Source organism: Ovis aries, chromosome 6 (genome assembly GCF_016772045.2).
Source record: "Ovis aries strain OAR_USU_Benz2616 breed Rambouillet chromosome 6, ARS-UI_Ramb_v3.0, whole genome shotgun sequence".
Classification (NCBI taxonomy): domain Eukaryota; kingdom Metazoa; phylum Chordata; class Mammalia; order Artiodactyla; family Bovidae; genus Ovis; species Ovis aries.
Window position 1 is genome coordinate 10,411,317 of NC_056059.1, and position 24,761 is coordinate 10,436,077.

Consider the following 24,761-nt stretch of genomic DNA (forward strand, 5'->3'; position numbering starts at 1 on the left):
ATTGTTTAGTTATTATTTTTTTCAGCAATGTTTTGTAGTTTTCTCATTATGTTTTACACTGTTCTTGTTAAATTTATTCCTAATAATTTCATGTTTTTAATACTCTTGTGAATGTAACTTTTCTTAATTTATTTTCAAATTATTCACTGGCAGGTTAGAAACACAATGGATTTTTGTGTTAATTTTGTATGCTTAAACTTACTGAGCTCACTTATTAATTATAATAGTTTACTAGGGGATTCCTTGAGATTAGATTTTCTACATGCAAGATCATGTGTTACTGGAATAATGAAAGATTTACTTTTTCTTTCTACTTTATATGCCTGTCTTTTCTTTTTTTGATTAATTTTTATTATAATCAATTCTATAAGCTCTTCTGAGATTTATGAACTTTTACCTACCATAATTTTCATTTCATTTTAATGTCTCATTCAGCACTTGTCCATTAAGTTGTTGTTATTTTCCTTTAGACATTTTTCTTAATTTTGTAGTTAAGTCAAGGCTAGGTACTGATCCTTTTGTGTGTGTGTGTGCTTTTTTTTAAAAAAATGTATAGATCTCTCACTTGTAGTATAGCTTGCCAATAACCAACAAACCTTCCCTAGAAATAGTGGAAATCCTAGATATTTAGAATATTTTATAATTACCTATGACACTATGCCATTCAGATAACTCTAAGAATAAAAATGCAGCTATTACTTTTAGCATTAACTTGATGCATCTACTTATTTTCCAGATGTTTCCCTATCAAAAACCCTTAGGCATCTATGAACATTTGTTTGCTTTGATTTCTTCATGTCTTATGTTGAGTGCCATGAATTGCATTGAAACAAAACATAATGCATTAAAAAAAAACGTACTCTAAATGGAATACCGAAGGCATATCAAGTTGATTAAGACACTCAGCATCTCATTCATAGTTAACTGCTACCCCATGCTATGTATTTAACAATTAACTATGAACACACTGTTTTACAGTTTCCTTGACTTACTTTGTTTATGGACTCCTATAATCAACTTTATATAAGTATTATATTCTCAAATACATTTGTATACTTTTTTGGGAATCACTTTAAAGCCTAAAAAGGTGTATTCTATTTGAATTGGCTTAGGAATTAGAAAATAATAAAATATTGACAAATAACTGAAATCACGTTATTTTAACATGATTTATACTTCAGAGAAGAAAAATGTGTGGCCTTAACTGGAAAAGACTTTGTGAGAGATGATGATACTTGGTGGTCACTAAAAACAAAAAATGTGAATAGATGACTAACATCCTGGGAACGTCCCTGGTGAAAATGTACCACACTAGAGCTTGCTTTGGGTGCCTGAGAAATAGTGGGAAAATATCATCACTCAAGTATAGCAAAATCTTATTATGCCAGATCATGAAAGCCAGGAGAGATTAGTAGATTTAATAAATTAAATAATAGTTTAAAATTATGTTGATAGGAGAACAGTAGGAAGAAGGCAATGATTTATAAATATATGAACAAACTTCAGGCTGAGAGTTTTAAAAAAAGGAATGCAATAAATAATAATAATGTATTCACACAACCAATATGTGAAACTAATTCCAAGAGACTAAATGGTTCAGTGAGGAAAAGCAGCCACCTTTGCTGGGAGTGTTTAAGATCATATTCTTAGGAGATCATGCATGTTTAGGCCAGCATCTGGATAAAGTAGACAATTCTGTCAGTGGTTAATATGCCTAGCAGAGATAGACCTAGAATCATACCTGTGAGGCTGATAAGTTCAGAGTAATAAATCTGCCCCAGGCCAGTTCTTTCTAACCACACTGGTCCTTTTACTGAATGACAGGAGACCACTTTATTGTAGAAGTTAACAGGAATTTCAAGAATTGGATGGTTAACAATATTCAAGTCACAGTTCTGTATAATTTAAAGATTAACATTTAGATGTGGCATGTGGTCACTGGATTTATTGGAGAGAATTTGACTATAGGAAATCTTAGCAATCTTAATGGTTGTGAAAAATGTAAATATAGAAATTTGATTGAGAGAACACAATCACAGAAAAAGGATCTTAGAAAAAATAAGGGAAAAAGATATTATATTGCAGCTAGGAAAATAATCAAGATTTTCTATTTTTCATCTTGGCTATGAACCTCTGAGAAGACTCCCACGAACCACTAATACTCTGTGTGGCTCACCCTGCTTATGACACATGTAGAGTTTGTATTTGCTATTCCCTCTGTCTGGAATATGGTTCTTCATCATGGTCTTCATTCAAGTCCCTCTTATAACACTCCACTCACAAAGACTAAGATTGTGAAAACTTCAATTTTCCAAGGAGGATGGCAACTTCTCCTTCAGTGTCTTGTTTCCAGGCCCATTTATTCTACCTGTTGAAATGACAGAACCATAAAATGTCGATTGATTTAAGGAATATCCTGCACCATGAAAGATAATACACCAGTCTCGTGTAATAAATTGTTCAAGCTGGTGCTTTTGCTACATTGTCAAGAGGCTCTCCTGTTGCTTTTTCAGGATGAAAACTCTGGATAGTACAGCATTTGCTGGGACCAGTGTATTCATGGTACTGTACTCACTGCAGCACCACATTTTCCATAAAATAGATCACTCTAGCATGAGGGATGCTAAGTGGAATCATGATAAATGATACTTCTGTGAGCCTCTGATAGTGATGCTGGGTGAAATCTGTGTTCAGGAGAGGCAAACTTATAACTGTAATATATATAAACACAATTAGGATGAAATGCTATTATTTCCATGGTGGAAGGGATGCACTTTCATCAACTTGTCACAAAGACATTGGTTGGTCTCCTTAAAAGACCATGGCATTAACCTTGCTGCTGGTAAGACAATGCTCAGAATGAATAGTAGACCATCAGCTTTGATGAAAGAAAGTTATTGCTGTTACACATTAAATGTAGGGAATACTTTAATAGAAAACATTATAACATTAAGATAATATATAAACTAGAATCAAGCATATGACTATTAAAACACAGAAAATATATATAGATGGTAAAGAATCCACCTGCAATGTGTGAGACCTGGGTTTGATCCCTGGGCTGGGAAGACCCCCCTGGAGGAGAGCATGGCAATCCACTCCAGTATTCTTGCCTGGAGAATCCCCATGTACAGAGGAGCCTGGTGGGCTATAGTCCATGAGGTCACAAAGAGTCAGACACGACTGGGCAACTAAGTACAGCACACATACATATATGTTTATGTATGTGTATTTATGTATATATGCAAAGTTAGTTTAGGAATACGGAAAGGTGGTAGTAAAAAACAAAAGAAATTTATGGAAATTATATAAACTATATGTGGATAGAGTGGAAACAAAAACAAAAGGACTGAGCAGAAGCTTTCATTATTTATACCTATTCATTTGTTTATATCTTTGCTGGTGGCTCCGTGGTAAAGAATCTGCTTGCCAGTGCAAGAGACACAAGAGATGTGGGTTCAGTCCCTGGGTTGGGAAGACAGCCTGGAAAAGGAATTGGCAACTCACTCCAGTATTCCTGTCTGGGAAATCCCATGGACAAAGGGTCCTGGCAGACTACAGTTCAAAACAACACTTTATTACATAGTTCATAATATTTTAGAGATACTGCTTGATAATCCATTGTGAATTTAGATAGCTTTTTTGTTGGCCAGGCCTTTGTTTCCAGTGATCTTGTTATTTTTATTAATAATAGGAATGTCTTACATTTAAATAGAATGTAGCACACTTCATATTTATATATCCTTATATGAAACTTGGATGAAACCATAGGAGTCACATAAACAGATTTTTCAGAACTAAAAGAGCTAAGAATTACAGGAAATTATTTTGATGGAAATATTAGAATCAAAAATAACCTAACAGGCCAGAAGAGTGGGCTACTGCAGAAATAGCTAAGCAGTGGGTTTAGAGATAAAGAACTTACAACACAAGGCATCATTCTAAATAGTCCCTGTGGAAATGGAAACTAAATTGTTCAGCAACAGACTCCGTCTTATCTTATTTTCTCATATATCTTACAAAAAATAATTGATTAAACTATGCTCTGAATTATTAGCATGAGGAGTGTGTGAACTTGCTCTGATAGGTTTTGATTCCTTTAGTAGAAATACAGCGCAGAAAGCATATGACTATTAATATGCAAACTATATTATGCCTCCGGCCAGGCCCATTTTACTACTCAGGTTACATCTACAATATTGTGTAAAATTCTCTGAGTCATAAGATGATGTTAAATATAAGAAACATAAGTGACATAAGAAAGATAATAAAATTGTAGAGCATCATTTTGCTCATATATTTTTAATTTAAGAAACTATCTGCCGATACTTGGATTTTATCATTATTTCCATTTCAAGCTAATTTTTTAATTAAAAAGAAAATTTAAAAATAGTACGGTTAAGTTAAATCCAATATAACCATGACTTAGGTTAAACAATAATTAAGATTTGGTAATATTTATTTATTCACTACTATTTATGTGAATAATTTGAGAGCATGATGGCATCACTGATGCAATAAACACGAACTTGGGCAAACTCTGGGGGATGGTGAGGGACGGGGAGGCCTGGTGTGCTGCAGTCCATGGAGTCACAAAGAGTCGGACATGACAGGGCAATTGAACAAATCACTTATTATGTAATTTCATTCCTACAAACTTCTGCATTCATCTCTGTAAAACCTTACAATCAACATATTATTACCATAAATTATAGAAGTGACAGTTATAGATGATACTGATATTTGAAATATGTTTTATGGTATAATCATCAATTCTCAAATACATACAGATTTCTTATCTCATTCCTGTTTCTTATATTTTTCTGTGTGAATAACATATGAACACAGTGTTTTGTCCTATAAATGTACCATTAAACCTAAGAAAATAACATTTAAGATTATCAAAGTATACATCTTTTTTTTCATAGAAATTAACATGGTAGAAAGAAACATAAACTTTTAGGGGAAAAATTAATGAGGCACAATGAAGAATACTAAAATGTTTATATTAAAAAGAAAATTCCCCAGAGAAATAGTTCTTTAAATTTTTAAAAATACATTGCCTTAATGTATTTATTTGTCTGCATGTTAAGCTTGTATTTACTAATTCATATTTTAATTTCAAGTTTAAATCAATAAACATCAAGACTCTAACTTCCCTGCCTCCTTGTTCCATCACTGAAATTTCCATAGCCTCTTACTTACGTTACCACATGGAAATCTGAAAATACTCATTGGTCTGGGTAGTGGTAGAACAGAGTCATCAGCACACCATAAACAGTCAAGTTTACTGAATTTTTGTCCCTCAGAACACAAATGTAAAAGAAGCACCTGGAACTGTAGTTGGAATTAAAATGTTTGTATTGTGTCAATGATAAATATAGTTTGCTTCTAGAGAAATGGAGCTGAAATAAAAGTGCTTTAAAATATAACTAAATTTTTAGGCAGGAAGCTCAGGACTAGTTGTGTGTCTCAACAATATCACTGTCCTCTGTTGAACCCATCTTTAGTATTCAAGTTTCTTTCTACTCAAAAGATCAATACTACAGTATTAACCACTAATTCCTAATTATACTCAGGGAAAAATAAGTGAAGGGGAGTGAGAAGGAATGAAGCTGTCAAAGTCCCATTCAATGACTGCAGTATATGTTCTGACTACTTGTTTTTTCAAAGCAAAGCCAAGAAATGAAGGATTTTTATTGCTGAATGTATTTACATCCTATTGTATCTATCATTACAGTCTGTGTTACTGAAGTGAGAGGAGAGAACTGTCAATAGATAATGTGCAATCTCTGTTGTATTTCCCACATAAAGAACGTTTGAAATGCCCATGGATAAAAATCATTTGAAAATGTTGGGAAGCAAGATTAGATTAATATATTTGAAAAAATTCTTTTTAAACTTACCCATAGTAATTTTTTGTATTTCTTGAATACAAAAATTGAGAATTTAATGATATATAATGTAACATTCTATATATGCCACAATAAGAAATGTTCATTTTAATTCAAATCAGAATAATCAGCTTTTGAATAATAAGAATGACCAGTTTGAAATGACCTTTTATGAATTGATTTTACATAATCAATAGTAATTTTTGGAAAATAATTGCATTATGCCCCTTACAAGGAAATGCTAAATATAGCCTTTAATATTTTGGTTTAATTTTATTACCAAGGATTTAATATGAAAAGTATGTATTTTCTTTTAAAATTGAGGATAGTTATTCAAATTGCAATAATAGAATTTATTTTCATATCTTTCATATCTTAGGTACATATCTAAGATTGATGAGCTGAACCAAAGGAGCATAATTAAATTGCATATATTAGTCACAGTTATGCTAAGTTAGTTGTGTCAGACTTTTTATAAAACTTATTCTATTAATGAAATCTTTCATTGTCATAATACCTTTATATATTCTCTGTCTTTTCTAATTCTATTTGAATTTTATCAATGTAAATACTGAGCTTTCTCTTAACACACAAGTATTTAAGTCAGCACTTTCAGCATCTCTAATGCTTCCAGTTAGAGGACTAAGATGGCCATCATTTCCCTGGCCATTCCCTAGCCCATATCCAAGTTCCAGTTGTGCTTTTCTTTGAGCACAATCAACCTTACCACTGTGAGAAAAAAAGGACTTGAAATATTTGGGAGAGCCAGAGTTGATAAAGAAAAAAAGGTGGTGAGAGAAGAGTAGGGTAAAGAAAAGAGGAAGAAAAAATGGAAAAAAAAAGTTTCAAGTAAAATATACTAAATTTACTTCCATTTCAATTCTTATTAATCTATTAAAGTATTTTTTAAGTTTTTATGATAACCTTAAGGTTGAGTTTGATAATGAAACTTCAGCTCAACTTTCGTTATTGGAAAATGAAATCCAACCAAGAAAGATCATGTTAGAATATTTTTTTATTTTTTTTTCTTTTCAGAACAATACCACCAGCATTATTATTCATAACTAAGTCAAGTACCTGGTGAAGGCCCAGCTGAGTAACAGAGAATTAAACAATGTAGCCTGAAATGATTCTGTGAGTAGTTTGCTTATACTTAAAGAGACATGGCAGAAAAGAAACAATAAGTAAGAGGTCAAATATTCATTCACTTGGCTGGACTCCTCTTTCAGACATGTTTGTGAAGTCCACATTTACTGCCAATGACATGTACAGAGCAGCTGCTTGAAGGCATTGACTGGTTTCTGCACCTGCTGAGTTAATCTCAAAATGTCCATTTTGCTGCCCCTTTGCTATAGCAATGAAGTATTTTTCTACCTTGACAACTGGTTAATCACACAGCCAAATCTATAGCTCTACCTTTTTTTTCTCACTGTTTCTCACTTTGCAGTCATAGGTACTGCCATTTGATTTCAACTTTTAGGTGAGAATTTCAAGCATACTCACATTTATGCTTATTCTGTAAGGATGTTATGTGTAAAAGTCTGCTGCTTAAGTAAGTAATTTACAGAAAATTACATTGAAAAGTTCACAGAGAACTTATGTTTTAAAAACCCTGAAATAGCTCGTGCCGTTGCCCTGCCTCGCTTTAGTCTTCATTGTGAATGAAAGTTTTCTTCATGGTTTTTGATTATGCATTCAATTGTGATTCATCAACAGAGACCCATTCACTGATGTCAAGGAGTGCTCATCTGAGGAATAGTGAGAGGACATGCAGACTAATGAGGAGTCTTAATATAATAGGAAAGGCAAATATGTAAAACTTGAAAGGAATGAAGTTATTTATTAAGCAAATCACAAATTTAAATAGTGTTTGATGCTAATTTTACCAACCAGCAGAAATAGGAATTTATATTAATTTAGAGCTATTTACTATATTATGTAGTAGTTATTATTTATAAATATAAATGGTGACCATATTCAGATATTCAGTAATATTCCATGAAAAGTTTATGATTGCTTTTCTTTGTATAACCTTCAGTTTATTCTATTTAATTAAGCAATTCTTTTTGTTTTTTTTTTTTAAACTAAGATAACTAAGTAACTCTTTGGGGAGATAATAATTGCAATAGCATTTAAAAGTATTAAAATATAATATTTTTTTGATTAAAACTAAGTTGTATTCTGCCACTCAGTGTATCTGGCTTTACAGGAAAATGATTATTATTTTAAAAAGCCAAAAGTAATGAAAATAGCTTGCATTCATACCATACTTATAGAGGTTTAGAACAAGCATTGTCTCAAGAATAGTAAGTGGAACCAGTAGAATGACCTAAGACATTTAACATGTCTATTCTCAGTTGTTCAGATTTCTACATCAGTATCCCATCTGTCATTTTAAATGAAATTACTACTTCTGTGAGATACATATGTTAAAACTTCTACCCAGGAAAAACAAAAGAAATCATTGCTTCTGGGAATTTTACGCCAGTGAAAAGTTCGAAGGAAGTCATACCTTATTTTGAAGGCATGAAAAGATCATTTTTATACATAAAACCCATTAATTTATATTCATTAATAATGGAAAGATATATATAGGTTTTTCATGACTCAGGTATTGGATATCTAAGTTAAATTATGTATTCATTTATTACATACAAAAATTAGATTGAATGCAGTACAATGTTTCTTATTAAAGCTTCTCTCTTCAACAAATCATAGTTTAAGGCAACCATTAACCCGTTAACTCTAAGCATTTTGATTACTGAATGCAGACCCTGGCCTTTATTAAGTATTCTCATGGCACATATACTATTGCATTGGTTCCCAGGCTTAGCTAAACATTAGAACCACTTGAGTAAATTTTGAAGATTCTGGTACCAATGATAAATGACTTCATCAGAACGCCACGAAGATGAAGTGGTATATCAAATGTGAAATACCTACCATAGATCTGAGCATGAAAGGCAAGCATTTGTACACCTTTCCATTTATATAACAAACATTTGAGTGCTTGTTCTATAACAGTCACTTTTTCAGATGTTAATAAGCACACTGAGGTAAATCGAAACATATTGAATCTCTGCCCTGATGGTGCTTAAATTCTTATGTGGGACTCGTATAGTAATAAAAGAAATAAGTACATATATTTTATGAAGAAAGTAAAGCAGGGTAAGGAAATTATAATTTTAGAGAATATTGTATTACATAGATTGGTTAGTGAAGGACTTTTTGAAAACAGGACATTTAAACAAATGAAACTACACAAAGGAGAATTTGAAGCATGAATCTTTGAGAACAGTTTCCTCAAGGAAGAAAGAAGAAATGATATAAGATCCCTGCCAATAAATGAAATCCACATTTTTCAAAGAACAAAAAGGAGATTACAACAACTTAAGTATATCAAGGAAGGCACAGAATAATATGACATGAAAAGTGGAAAGTTCATGAAGGGTGGATTATATGAATTTATAATAAATATGTGTGGTAGGTGGAGTAATAATCCTCAAGAACATCCAGATCCAATCCTCAGAATTGTGGATATTTTGTCATATGGTATGGGGGAATTATTATTTAAAATAGTATTAAGTTTACTAATCACTGGTTTTTCCAGTGGTCATGTATGGATGTGAGAGTTGGACTGTGAAGAAGGCTGAGTGCCAAAGAATTGATGCTTTTGAACTGTGGTGTTGGAGAAGACTCTTGAGAGTCCCTTGGACTGCAAGGAGATCCAACCACTCCATTCTGAAGGAGATCAGTCCTGAGATTTCTTTGGAAGGAATAATGCTAAAGCTGAAACTCCAGCACTTTGGCCACCTCATGCAAAGAGTTGATTCATTGGAAAAGACTCTGATGCTGGGAGGGATAGGGGGCAGGAGGAGAAGGGGACAACTGAGGATAAGATGGCTGGATGGCATCACTGACTCAATGGACGTGAGTCTGAGTGAACTCTGGGAGTTAGTGATGGACAGGGAGGCCAGGCGTGCTGCGATTCATGGGGTCACAAAGAGTCGGACATGACTGAGCAACTGAACTGAACTGAACTGAGGACAGATTATAGTGAGAAGAAAGTTCAGTTTCATTTTGGTAGCAAAAGAGACAGAATTTGCTGATGGATTTGATGCAAGATACCTTGTTTTGGGATTCCCTAGTGGCTCAGACGGTAAAGAGTCTGGCTGTAATGCGGAAAACGCAAGTTCAATCCCTGGGTGGGGGACATCCCCTGGAGAAAAAAATGGCAACCCACTCCAGTATTCTTGCCTGGAAAATCCCATGGATGGTTGAGCTTGGTGGTCTAGAGTCCATAGGGTCATAAAGAGTTGGACACAACTGAGCAACTTCACTTTCACTTTTTGATAGAAGATATGATAATAATGAGGAATCTTAAATATATTAAAACTACTTTGATCAGTAAGATGAATTGGGAAATTATTTACTGAGATGAATTTGTAGGGAGACCTTTCCTACTGTAACTTTAGCACAAAATATCTTAACTACACAGTAAAATTTAATATATGTTTAATGAAAAACAATAAAAATGCTGATGAAGATGATGATGATAATGACACTGTCAATGGTAATGATGCAAATTGATGATACTGATGTTGAAAAGGATAAGAAAAATATAACCTTAATGGGCTTCTACTGAAATTACAAATAAGCATATTAAATAGCACTAATTAATTTCCCCCTTTTATGTAGAATTCTGCTGAGTCAGTTTTAGTGAGACAAAAATGGAATGTACCATGAGCTACATATGGATTTTGTTCCACTCTGGAAATTAGGATTTTCTCTCAATTTGTCTTTTCGTAGACTTATATTACCATCTTACCTTTAGCCAAGAAGTAACTAAAAATTAATTTCTATGATTGTCTTTATGAATGCATTATTCCTCCATATAATATAAGGAAGCCTTATATATTTAAACTTTTTAACGTCGAATTATCAGAAGTATTGCCTATTAAGATAAAACTTTGATTTTACTGCTCTGTCCTTATAACCAAGAACAGCAAATTGTATATAAAGTTCTTAACAAAGACTTGATAAAATGAACAAATGGATATATCTTGTCTAATTTTTTCTTTCTTCAGAATCACCTGAATAATGCAGATCCCTGAGTTAGTCCATTCACCAAAATGTCCAATAAATTAAGGTAGGTTAACGTTCCACGTGGGTTATGCCAGACATGTTTATGAGGACAACATAGATCATATTCCAGGCCCAAAGTTCAGACTTTATTAAAAAGAAAATTACTTCTGTGTGGGATGATGCATTTATTCTAAACATGCTATGCAGAAATAGTAAAACATGACTTAGATTTAATATTGTGCTTATTAATATATTACTAATTTTATTTTTAATCTCATAATAAAGGCACATTTTAAAACAAACACTTTCTTTTGAAGAATTACAGAGAACAGATGATCAGATATTTAGGAATGCAAAATACTATTTATCTTCTGTTAGGAATCCTCAGAGGTACAGTGCTCATTTGTCTTCAAAATTCCCAATTTCCACATTCAGAACCTGAATAGTCCAAGGTAAAACCACCAAATATTTATAAAAGAGTTTTCAAAATAAGACATTTGAAATATTAAGAAAGGATTTCTATCAACAGTTATGGGAATCTTCCCTCACAGTTCTGTCAGTAAAGAACCCACCTGCAATGCAGGAGACATGGGTTTGATCCCTGGGTTGGAAAAGTCCCCTGAAGAAAGAAATGACAACCCACTCCAGTATTTTATTTGGGCAATCCCATGGACAAAGAAGTCTGGCAGGCTACAGTCCATGGGGTCCCAAGAGCTGGACACGACTTAACAACTAAACCACAGCCATCAACAGTTATATCATACTAGAAATGGAAAGAACATGTTGAACAATTCGAATGACTATATTTAATCATAGTTGAATTTAAATGCATAATTACAGTTGGTTTTGGTGACTGTATAGAGCTTTTCCACTTCAGCTTTAAAGGATATAATCAATCTGATTTTGGTACTGACCATCTGGTGATGGCCATGTGTAAAGTTGTCTCTTGTGTTATTGGAAGAAAGTATTTACTATGATCAGTGCATTCACTTGGCAAAACTCTGTTAGCCTTTGCCCTGCTTCATTTTATACTCCAAGACCAAACTTGCCTGTTATTCCAAGTATCTCTTGACTTCCTACTTTTACATTCTAGTTCCCTGTGATGGAAAGGACATCTTTTTTTTTTTTTTGGTGTTAGTTACATGAGATCCTGTAGTTCTTCATAGAACTATTCAACATCAGCTTCTTCAGCATTAGTGGTTGGGAAATAGACTTGGATTACTGTGATATCGAATGGTTTGCCTTGGAAACAAGCAGAGATCATTATGTCATTTTTGAGACTGCAACCAAGCACTGCAATTCTGACTCTTGTTGACTATGAGGGCTACTCCATTCCTTCTAAGGAATTCTTGCCCACAGTAATAGATACAATAGTCATCTGAATTAAATTCGCCCATTCCGGTCCATTTTAGTTCATTGATTCCTAAAATATCAGGGTTCACTCTTGCCATATCTGTTTGACCACATCCAATTTACCTTGATTCATGGACCTAACATTCCAGTTTCCAGTGCAGTATTGTTCTTTACAGCATCGGACTTTACTTTCACCACCAAATACAATCACAATTGGGCATCATTTCTGCTTTGGCTCAGGCTCGTCATTCTTTTTGTAGATATTTATTTGCTCTTCCCCAGTGGTACATTTGACACGCACTGACCTACTTTCAGGTTTCATTTTCTTGGGCTCGAAAATCAATGGAACGTTGACTGTAGTCACAAAATTAAAAGATGCTTGCTCCTTGGAAGAAAATCTATGACAAACCTAGACAATATATTAAAAAGCTGAGACATCACTTTGCCGACAAAGGTGCATATAGTCAAAGCTATGATTTTTCCAGTAGTTTTGTATTGATGTAAGAGTTGGACAATAAAGAAGGCTGAGTGGCTGAGAATTGATGTTTTTGAATTGCGGTGCTGGAGAAGACTATTGGATTGCATATAATTCAAATGAGTTTATACTGTAACAAACTATTACTTATTTATGCACCAAAGAAAGCAAGTAAAACTGTCCCAACTTCTAATGCATTGCTGTTTTTATCACTGAATAGTCTTATCCTGTAAATTTGCATAAAAGTTCAACTGAGAAAATTTTAATGTTTAAAATAATACTGAATTCAAAACAAAAATAGTATGTTAGTATGCAAATCACACTGAAGTAACAAATAGAATACTACAAATCTTTAAAAATGGAGAATTATTATAAATGATTGAATTTGCTCTTCAAGCACTGGTTGTTGTTTAGTTGTTAAGTTATGTCTGACTGTTTTGTGACTCCCATGGGCTGTATTCCACCAGGCTCCTCTATCCATGTGACTTCCCAGGCAAGAATACTGGAGTGGTTTGTCATTGTCTTTTCCAGGGGATCTGCCTGACACATGATTCAACCCAGAGTCTTCTTAGTCTCCTACATTGCCAGGATTCTTTACCACTGAGTCACCGGGGAAGCTCTATGTAATGATGTGAAAAATTATGACTGCTGCAGAAATGCAGTAGCTGTAATAAGTGGCCTATAGAAGGGCTTCCCTGGTGGCTCAGATGGTAAAGAATCCACCTGCAATGAGAAAGACCCAGATTCAATCCCTGGGTCTGGAAGATTCCCTGGAGAAGGGAATAGTAAACCCACTCCAGTGTTCTTGCCTGGAGAATCCCATTGACAGAGGAGCTTGGCAGGCTACAGTTCTATATTTTTTAGTTGATACTATTGGGTTGAGTGTTATCCATGAAGACATTTAGGCATTATGCTTTTCATATTGATACACTCATCACAATGTTTGGGATCAAATCAAAGATAGAATGTAAGCAGTGTGGGAACGTCAAGAAGCAGTTCCTGAAGACTAATTAGTATCTTTAGTGCATCTGGCTGGAATGCCTTAATAAAAGACCATGGACTGTGTGGTTTAAACAACAGAAATTTGTTTTCTGAAGAAATTCGTGGTTCTGAAGGCTTGGAAGTCCCAGACCAAAGTTCGAGCATGGTTCATTTCCTGATGAGGCTTTTATCCCTAGGCTGCTGACAGCCACCTTCTTTCTGGGTCCTCTGATGGTTTTTCCTGGTGAATGCATGTGGAGAGGGAGAGAGTGAGCAAGCATTCTTGTGTCTCTTCTTAGAAGGATGCTATTCCTATCAGGTCAGAGTCCCACGCTTATGACTTTGTTTAACTTAGTATCTCCTTTAGGCCCTCTCTCCAAATACAGTCACAGTGGGAGTCAGGAATTCAACATATGGATTGTAGGGGAACACAGTTCAGTACATAGCATTTAGGAATATTACTTAATGATGGCAACTAAACTTCATGCAACATATTCTTCTAAGTGATTTACATGTTTTATCATTCAATTTTCTATCTCTGTGGAGAAAATATCCTCATCTCCATCATCATTATCATCTACTAATAAATGAAAAAAGTGATCAAATATGCTAAGAAACGTACAAATTCATTCATCATGTGTATGATGGAATTTGGAACTGAACTAGTCTGTTTTACTGAAGCAGTTTATAATTGGAATCATTATGTAAAGTTGTCACTAAATTATATTCTGTTAAAAAAAAAAGAAAGAAAAAAATTTAGACTATTAATCAGAAGATTGTTTCCCAGGGCACAGAGTCTCAGAGTTTTTTTCATACTTAAGATATTTAAGTGATTTCCAAAATTACTCCAGTATTAAAATTATATACAAGTTAATTAGGTATATTGGCAAAACCAATACAGTATTGTAAAGTAAAATAAAGTAAAAATAAAAATTTAATTAAAAAAATGATTTTTAAAACTCAAAATTGTATAGGACTCAGTAATAGTCTTTTGATTCTACTACTACAACTTAATTATTCTTGCTATTTAACTAAATTTCTGCTCTCTTCTAAACAGGCACAAGGTAATCATACCTTGATTTGGGGGCCTTAAACTCAAAAGTCTCTTTATTTGTTCATTATAGTCACCTGAATGCTAGAATACCAGTGTACTAAATGCTTCTGATGAGTTCTTGAACTGTGGTGGATATGGAGAATTCATGAATTTAGCCATGATTATTAGTAAAGACATGATGCACATTTTCCTTTTCCATGACTTCCTAAAAAATTTTTTTGGGAAATAAGTTTAGATTTAGCGACTAAAGTGCAGTACAATGTTCCTGTATACCCTTCCCCCAGTTTCGCTTAATATTCACAGTATGTTGTTGTTTATTCACTAAGTTATGTTCAACTCTTTGTGACCCTTTGAACTTTAGCCTGCCAGGCTGCTCTGTCCATGGGATTTCCCAGGGAAAATATTTGAAATGGGTTGCCATTTCTTTTTCCAGGGTATCTTCCCAACCCAGGGATTGAACTGCATCTCCTGCATTGGAAGGTAGATTCTTTACCACTGAGATACCATGGAAGCCCCATTCACATCATACACAATTATTTTATATTTAACACAACTAGCATTTATGCTTCTGCAGTACTACTAACCAAACCGCAGACCTGAGTCTTATAACAGATTTTTTACATATATCTTCTTTACGTCCTAGAATTCAATCTAGGATACGACATTGTTTTCAGTCATCACATCTCCATAGTCTTAATCTGTGAGAGTTTCTCTATCTTTCCTTGTTTTTCCTGACCTTGGCACTTTTATAGAATATTAGTTAGGCATTTTGTGGAATATCCCTCAAATTCAGCTTGAAATACCCAGAAAGATGTGCCCTTTCTCTTAAATTATAGTAGAGGATACCTGATATCAGCACAACTTATTGCTGATGATATTGATCTTCATCTCTTGACTAAGGTTGTGTCCTTCAGGTTTCTTTACTTTAAGGTAACTATATTTCAGTTTTCGTATTCAATTCATTGGGAGCAAGTCACTAAGTCCAGCATATATTCAGAGAGAGGTAATTAAGCTCTATCTCCTGGAGGATAAAAATATAGAATACCTGTAAGATTATGGTAAAACCACCACAAGTATTAATGAATGTTTTTAAAATGATACTTTGAGACTGTTTAAATATATTTATTCTTAAAGTTTATAGATTTGGGGGGAGGTTCCTACGCAGATAGTTATGACTTCTATGAAGGGGGAAGTAGTTTTATTTCTACTTTTCCAAGAGGACGTTTCATTTCTTTTTCTTGATTTATGAAAATTACCAATCTTTCTAGTAAAACTGAAGTGCCGCAAGTGTTCCTGCCTTGCTCTTGATCTTAGGGAGAAAACATCTAGTTTCTCACCATTCTTTTTGTCTTTTTATGTTTTCTTGTAGATGTCTTTTACTAGGTTACGAGATTTATCATCTATTCAAACTTAGAAGAGAATTTTTTATCTTAAATAAATCTTGAATTTTATTGAAGCTTACTTTTGTCTTAACTGATGAAATTATGAGTTTCTAATTAAGTCTGATAGCATGGTGAAATAACATCAACTGATTTTCAAATATTGAGTCAACTTTGCATTATTTGAGTGAACTCCATCTTGTTATGCTATATTATCTTCTTAATGTATTGCTGGATTCAGATTGCTAATATTTTGTCAATTGCTAATATTTTGCTTTTACATTCATAAGTGATATTGGTCTCTAATTCTGTTATGGTAATGTGTTTGCTATTAGAACAATGCAGACCTCATAAAATAAACGTGAAAGTATTCTCTCTTCTATTTCCTGAAAAACTTTACAAAAATTGGTATTCCTACCTTCCATCCCTTGTGCTATGGAATTCATATATTTCAGTCTTGTATACATTACATATACACGCTGCATTGTTTCTCTTATTGCTTTAACCAATCAGCTATCTTTTACAGTAACAAAAAATAAGGGAAAATGATGTTTAACTTTTATTTATTCCATGTTGGGCTTCCCTTGTGGCTCAGCTGGTAAAGAATCCACCTGCAATGTGGGAGACCCAGGTTCAGTCCCTGAGTTGGGAAGATCCCTGGAGAAGGGAAAGGCTACCCACTCCAGTATTCTGGCCTGGAGAATTCCGTGGACTAGTCCACGGGTCGCAAAGAGTCGGACACAACTGAGCGACTTTCACTTTCACTTTCACTTCACTTTCACTTTATTCCATGTTTGGTAGTCTTCATTTCTCTATGTAGATCAATCTTTCTGACCACACTGTATCATTTCTACCTGAAGATATTATTTTAATATTTCTTACAGAACAGGTCTTCAAAAACCCCATTTCTGACCAATATTTCCACAGGGAATTAGGATACTCAGTTCTAAGAGCTGTTTTGAATATTGTTTGTACTTTAATGGTATCACTCATCTTTTTGCTTGCATAGTTTCTGATAAGAAGTTTTCTATAGTTGTTACACTTACTCCTTTTTAGGTAATATGTATTTTATGTTAATTAGAATGATATGCATTGGTTTAGAGTCTTTGTTTGTTTCTTTTGATTCTGCTTAATGTTCTCTGAGCTTCTTGGTTTTATGAATAGGTATCTGTCACTAAAAGAACTGTTAGCCATTATTTCTTCACATTTTTTCTCCCCATTTTTCTCTTTTCTCTTTCTGAGATTTCAGTTTGTCTGTTGACCTCTTGCTATGGTCACACAGTTGTTGGATGCACTATACCTCTGCCCACCCCATTTCTCTTTGCATTTCAGATTGAATAATTTCTAATAACCTATTTTTCAACTTACTGATTTCTTATTTGAACCTACTGATGAGCTCATCAAAGGTATGTTAATATGTCTCTGATTTCTAACATTTCTGTTTGATATTTTCTAATGATTTTTATCTCTGCTGAAATTACCTGTCTGATCTTGCATGCTGTCTTCCATGTCCATTGTAGCCTTTATATATGTATTTACTTAATTTAAACTCTCTGTCTCATAGTTCTAATATCTTTGTAATATCTGAGGCTGGGTCTCTTTATTCTTTTTTATTTTCTGACTGTAATTTTCTTGCTTTTTTACATCACATAAATTTTAGTTGAAATTCAGCCATATCATATGGGATAGATAGAAGCTAAGATAAATATTATTTTATGCATAAAGATGAGTATGCTATCCTCCTGATTGGCCTTTGGTGGGGTTTTTGTGTTCATGTAGTCAGAAATTGAGCTGAGATTAAATGTTTTTTGCTTAATTGACATTACATCTCATCTGATTCTAGATTTTCCCTTTGTTGTTCTAAACAGAGATACTCCATCGCTTGCAACTTCCCCAAATGAATTCTGCTTTTGTTTTTACTTGATGCTTCTTAGCATGGTGGCACATATGAGGTAGGGAAGTCAGTCTCTGATATTCGGAGTAAGCCTCAGTCCTAAGAAGGGTTTGTGAGTTTTGGACTTCACCAGTGTTCCTATCCATACTCCAGAAGTAAGCCTGGGCATAGGGGATAAACCTAATCCTTCAAGTATAATGTTTTCAGCCTTTCTCCCTTCCTTCCTTACTTCTTTCTCTCTCTCTTTGTTTTGTTTGATTGCTAGTCCCCTCCCTTCTGCTGCAGTGGGTTTATACTTTTGTTCCAACTTATTATTTTGTTTCCATTTTCCCTGCACTGTAAAGCTCTTTGTTTTCTAGGGTAAGAAGATGGATAAAGACATATTTTCAGTGGTCTCTGCTATTCTGCTCCCCAACTCCAGTGGCTATCCACCAGTGTCCCAGGCTGCTTTCTCCCTTGGCATTCTCCCTATAAGCAAAGTATGCTATTCCATATGGGAAAAAAGGAAAATGGATCTAGGATTATTTTGGCAGTAGCTGTTATTTCTGTCCACAGCACCACAGGGAAAACTTTTCAAGACTCTCACCCACATTTCCCGTGAATCTCTTGGGGTCCTTGAAGAAAAGTTTTTAAGGTAGTGAAAATTTCCCTATTTCTGTGATTCCCAGGAGCTTCATGTACCCAGCTAGTCCACAATCAATCTTGAGCAGTTTTTAAAAACATTTCTCATTGAAGATGAAAGAGGAGAGTGAAAACCCTGGCTTAAAACTCAACATTCAAAAAACTAAGATCATGACATCCAATCCTATCACTTCATGGCAAATAGATGAGTAAAGAGTGACAGACTTTTTTTCCTTGGATTCCCAAATCACTGTGGATGGTGACTACGGCCATGAAATTAAAAGATGCTTGCTCCTTGGAAGAAAAGCTATGACAAAACTAAACAGTGTATTAAAAAGCAGAGACATCACTTTGCTGTCAAGGGTCCATATAGTCAAAGTTGTGGTTTTTCCAGTAGTCATGTATGGATGTGACAGTTGGACCATAAAAATAGCTGAGCTCCAAAGAGTTGATGCTTTTGAACTGTGGTGTTGGAGAAGACTCTTGAGACTCTTGGACTGCAAGGAAATTAAACCAGTCCATTCTCAAGGAGATCAGTCCTGCATATTCATTGGAAGGACTGATGCTGCAGCTGAAGCTCCAATACTTTGGCTACCTGATGCAAAGAGCCGACTTACTGGAAAAGACCCTGATGCTGGGAAAAAATGAGTTCAGAAGGAGAAGGGGATCACAGAGGATGAGATGGTTCGATGGCATCACTGACTCACAGGACAGAGTTTGAGTGAACTCCAGGGAGTAGTTAAGGACAGGGAAGGCTGGCATGCTGCAGTCATGGAGTCACAGAGTCAGACATGACTGAGTGACTGAACAACAGCAAAAAAACATTTCTAGCTGAATACTACTTGTGTGTTGCTGCTGCTGCTAAGTCGCTTCAGTCATATCCAACTCTGTGCAACCCCATAGATGGCAGCCCACCAGGCTCCCCCGTCCCTGGGATTCTCCAGGCAAGAATACTGGAGTGGGTTGCCATTTCCTTCTCCAATGCATGAAAGTGAAAAGGGAAAGTGAAGTTGCTCAGTCGTGTCCGACTCTTAGCGACTCCATGGACTGCAGCCTTCCAGGCTCCTCCATCCATGGGATTTTCCAGGCAAGAGTAGTGGAGTGGGGTGCCATTGTAACATCCAGTAAAATCTGTTCCAGGTAGCAGATTCTCAAGTTTTTTATTCTCCCTGCAGGTGCTTACTTTTCTCCAAATTTAAGGTTTTTAATTTTTATTTTTTTGCTTGTGACTTCAGTTGTCTAATGACTGCAGGGGAAATTTGTGAATCTTTTTCCTTATTATGTGGAGCAACACAGTAACACTCTTTCAAGTATTCTATATCTGCAAGCTGAAACAATATATCCCTTGGAGACTTTTGATTTTGTTCAGTCACTATGTTCAAATTTAATCTCAAAAATTATTCAGAATACCTTTCTTATGTTAAAAGACTTTTGGTAACAACATATTGTTGAGTTTTACAGAGTTTATAAGCAGAAGATTTTGAGATATCCGTATACAAAAACATGCACTTGAGATGTTTTCTACAATTAGGAAAACCTGCAGTAGTAGCCTGCTCTTCCTTTTCCAAGTATTTGACATAGAAAACATGAAAAGGCTTAGGTCACATTGATGGGAGTTTAAAAAATCTACTTTATATAAAGTACTGTGGATACTCAATAAAAGAATCGATATACATTAAACTGTTGAAGTCATTATCATTACTAACACAAATGTCATACAATTCATCTGCAGAGGTTTTAGATTAAAACTTCTACAAGTGCCACCCTAAGAATTACATTCTATGACTACAAGATGAATAGTTTTGCACTGAAGTCTGCCCAATGAGCATTTGAAAAGGCTTAAAACAACAATGTACAGCTGGTTATATCGTGGTGCCTATTAGATGTATCTATTGTGTTCTTTTCACTGTTTAGAGCTCTTCGAAACAGACACACACACAATTATATGGTTGTTATCTTAAATTAATTGCTAAAAAATGTGGTGAGATAAAAATACAAAAGAATTAGAGAGAATTCATATTTTTTCTTCTGCTGCAGATATTAAATTATGAGCTCACAGAAGAGACATATTCAGTTGATCATCATTATTAATGAATTCCTACTATAAGCAAGGTATTTATAACCCTAAAATTAATATTCACAGTGTTTTCAAGGACATTTGCAGGTATATGTAGAGTAGCAAAAACTTTGGTCACCTTAAGCTCATATAAGTGTCTTCCCTATAGCACAGATGGTAGAGTCTGCCTGAAGTGCAGGAGACCTGGGGTGAGTTGGGAAGATCCTCTGGAGAAGGGAATGGAAATCCAGTCCAGTATTCTTGCCTGGAGAATCCCGTGGATAGAGGAGTCTAGTGGACTACAGTCCATGGGATCACAAAGAGTTGGACACGACAGCAACTGTGACTACTAATAAGCTCATGCTCCCAGCCGAGAGGCCACACAAAGCAGTTATTTCCATTCTCATACAGAAATGAGTAGAGAGTGGGAATGGTGGGGGCAGTGGAGTACAAGAAACTCTTGGCCTTCTTGGCTTTGAAAGGCCAAGAACTTAAGACTTGGCCTTAGGCAAGTCACATAAAGCATCTAAACCTTGTTTCCTCTTTTGTAAAACTATATATATATACTACCAGGATAAATTATTTTTAGAATTTAAGCTTATAATCTGTGTGAGATAAGAATGTACAGATGTAGGTATATAGATATGGATATATGATGTTTCCTGGGAGTAATGCTCCAATATTCAGTGTTTACAGTAAATTTATAGAACACAGCAAATTTATAGAACACAAACCCCACAAATGAGAAGGCTTGCTATATATCACCATGAAAAACAAAATTTGTGACTTAAGTATGTATATGGTGAGAAGACACATCTCTCTTAAGTAAGACTTCACAGTCAAGAAAGAACTATACATTTATAAATACAAGCAAGCATAGGAAGCGAGGTGAAGAACAGCAAGAAAAAAAATTATGTGCGAGGTCAAGCCACTTTTATCCAATATGCTGGACAATTCAGAGGAGCAAAAGTTTCTAACCAAGGGAATAAGTGCTGAAAGTGATGTTAAATGGAGTGTTAATCTGGAAACAGTATAAAAGTTATCTTTCTGGCAAATGAAGAAAGACAGATTGGAGAATATTGTTCTAACAAGTCAAATAGAAAAAAAAAAATGAATCCAACAAAGAAAATTTGATAAGTAATCTGATTGAAGGTGAAGCAGTAATAGGAGTAAAACTAATGCTAAAATTGTGATCCAGAGTGATTAGAAAGAGTAGTAATGATCTTGATAGAACTGAGAATTTAGAGAGCAGAGCAGGATAAGAAGACAGATGTAAAGCACAGCATCTGAACAGCTGGTATTTTTCTTTTTAAATGAAGGCAAGAGAAATACTATCAGGATGTACCAACACAGCTGAATTCACCAAGGCATAGATGTGGAAAACAGAGAAATAAGTGGCAAACAAATTAAAATGATGCCCAACCCAGCAAAGATGAATTGTTCTTTTTCAGCAATGACTTAGTTAGCGGAGGTTGCTAACTCTGCCAAATTATCTCTGGGGAAGCTGAAATGTTCAAAAATAATTTTGGACAGGCAAGAAACTTCTGAGTAGCATATGGATATAATGGGGAAAATATTTTTTTTTCTCCTGATAAAGTCACAAGATGACTAATGTTGATTCATTGGAAAGAGGCATCTGGATGTCAAACCAAGTATTTCAACTTGCCTCTTTGGGCATGAATCTCATTCTTTCTGGGGAACTACATTAAGTGGATCTGATTAGACTGGAGAAGCTCTTCTTTATTCCTGTAAGAAGAATAACAGTCGTACATGGCATGCACTGACTGTGTTCATGGGAAATTTCTCCTGTGGTTCTGTTGATTTCTTCCCTGGGCAGCAGATAAGGCTTTCCTTTCAGGCCACCACCACACACAGGGTGTGCAAAGCCCCTGTCTTCCTTTGATTTGCAACAGGGCAGGGGCTATGCTTAGAAATGTTTTTCACTGTGACAGTATAAGCAGCCCACAAATAAAGCAAGAGGTGCATGCGTGCTCAATGGTACTTTATCCTCACAGTCCCTCCCCTGTTTCTGAGGTACTCTGTGGTAGCTGGCTCAATTAAACTAAACACTTCTCTTCCACAGTGTATCCCAGCACCTTGCTTCTCTCTTTCCTCTCCCTTTCAGACACTTAAAGATGAAATATTTCTTCTACAAGTCAGACTTTTTGTTACACTAAGATTTGTGTTTTCTTTGAGTCATTGGCATTGATTTACTGTGGATGGGGAAAGAATAAGTCCTGAAAAAAGCAAGGGATTAGGGGAGAAATAAGCACAGTAAAAAAAAAAAAAAAGAAAGAAAGAAAAAAATGCTTTTGCTGTTGTTATTCTATTGTAGCAGTCTGTTTCCACCATGATTGCAGTGAACTGTTATTTTACTCTTTCATTAACAAATCAGTAAACCGCTGACTCTAAGAAGAGTCACAAGGCAAAAAGTCAAAATGACAAACTGTAAGAATCTATTATCAAATTCAGTTCAGTGTGTGACTCAATGGACTGCAGCACGCCAGGCTTCCCAGTCCATGACCAACTCCTGGAGCTTAGTCAAATTCATGTCCATCAAGTTGGTGATACCATCCAACCATCTCATCCTCTTTCGTCCTCTTCTCCCCTGCCTTCAATCTTTCCCAGCATCATGGTCTTTTCCAGTGAGTCAGTTCACATCAGGTGGCCAAAGTATTGGAGTTTCAGCTCGAATATTCAGGACTGATTTCTTTTGGATGGACTGGTTGGATCTCCTTGCAGTCAAGGGACACTCAAGTGTCTTCTCTAACACCACAGTTCAAAAGCTTCAATTCTTCAGCTCTCAGCTTTGTTTATGAGAGTTGGATGTCTAACTCTCACATCCATACATGACTCCTGGAAGCACAATAGCCTTGACTAACTGGACATTGTTGGCAAAGTAATGTCTCTGTTTTGTATAAGCTGTCTAGGGTGGTCATAGTTTTTCTTCCAACGAGCAAGAGTCTTCTAATTTCATGGCGGCAATCACCATCTGCAGTGATTTTGGAGCCCAGAAGAAAAGTCTGTCACTGTTTCCATTGTTCCCAGCTATTGGCCATGAAGTGATGGGACTGGATGCCATGATCTTAGTTTTCTGAATCTTGAGGTTTAAGCCAGCTTTTTCACCCTCCTCTTTCACTTTCATCGAGGCTCGTTAGTTCTTCTTTGCTTTCTGCCATAAGGGTTGTATCGTCTGCATATCTGAGGTTATTGATATTTCTCCTGGTAATCTTGATTCCAGCTTGTGCTTCATTCAGCCTGGCATTTCACATGATGTACTCTGCGTATAAGTTAAATAAGCTGGGTGACAATATACAGCCTTGACGTACTCCTTTCCCAATTTGGAACCAGCCTGTTGGTCCATGTATGTGTACAAATAGTAAATCATTGTATATATTTTATAGAGATAGGGAAGAATAAAATTCATGGCTGCTTTTAATTGTCCAGTTATTGTTTATTGATTATCATTTATATTCCAGGTACAGTGAGGGATTGAGGTTTAAATTAGACATATTTCTTGTCTCCTCTGTGTTTACATTCTGCTTAAGCAGCTGTTGTATTTCCCTTGGTTTTCCTGATGTGTAATTTATATAAAATAAAACTCACCTATTTTAAATATACAGTTTAATGAATTTTGGCATTTCTACAGTCATGTAAACACCATGACAATCAAAATATAGAATATTTACATCAACTTTAATTTTCTCCTATCCTTTTTAAGTTGAGCTCCACCTGGAGCTTTCTGCTCTGGCAACCACAGTTTTATTTCAATTACTGATTTTCCTTTCCTAGATTTTATATGCATCAAATTATACAATATGTGTTTCTGGTATTTCACATTAGTTTTTGATGATTATCCATAATTAGTTCATGAACACTCTACTCTGTGAATTGATAAACACAGGAACATTGTGTAGATATAACACTGTCTTTTAATTTACTTGTGATGGATATTTGACCTGTATGAGA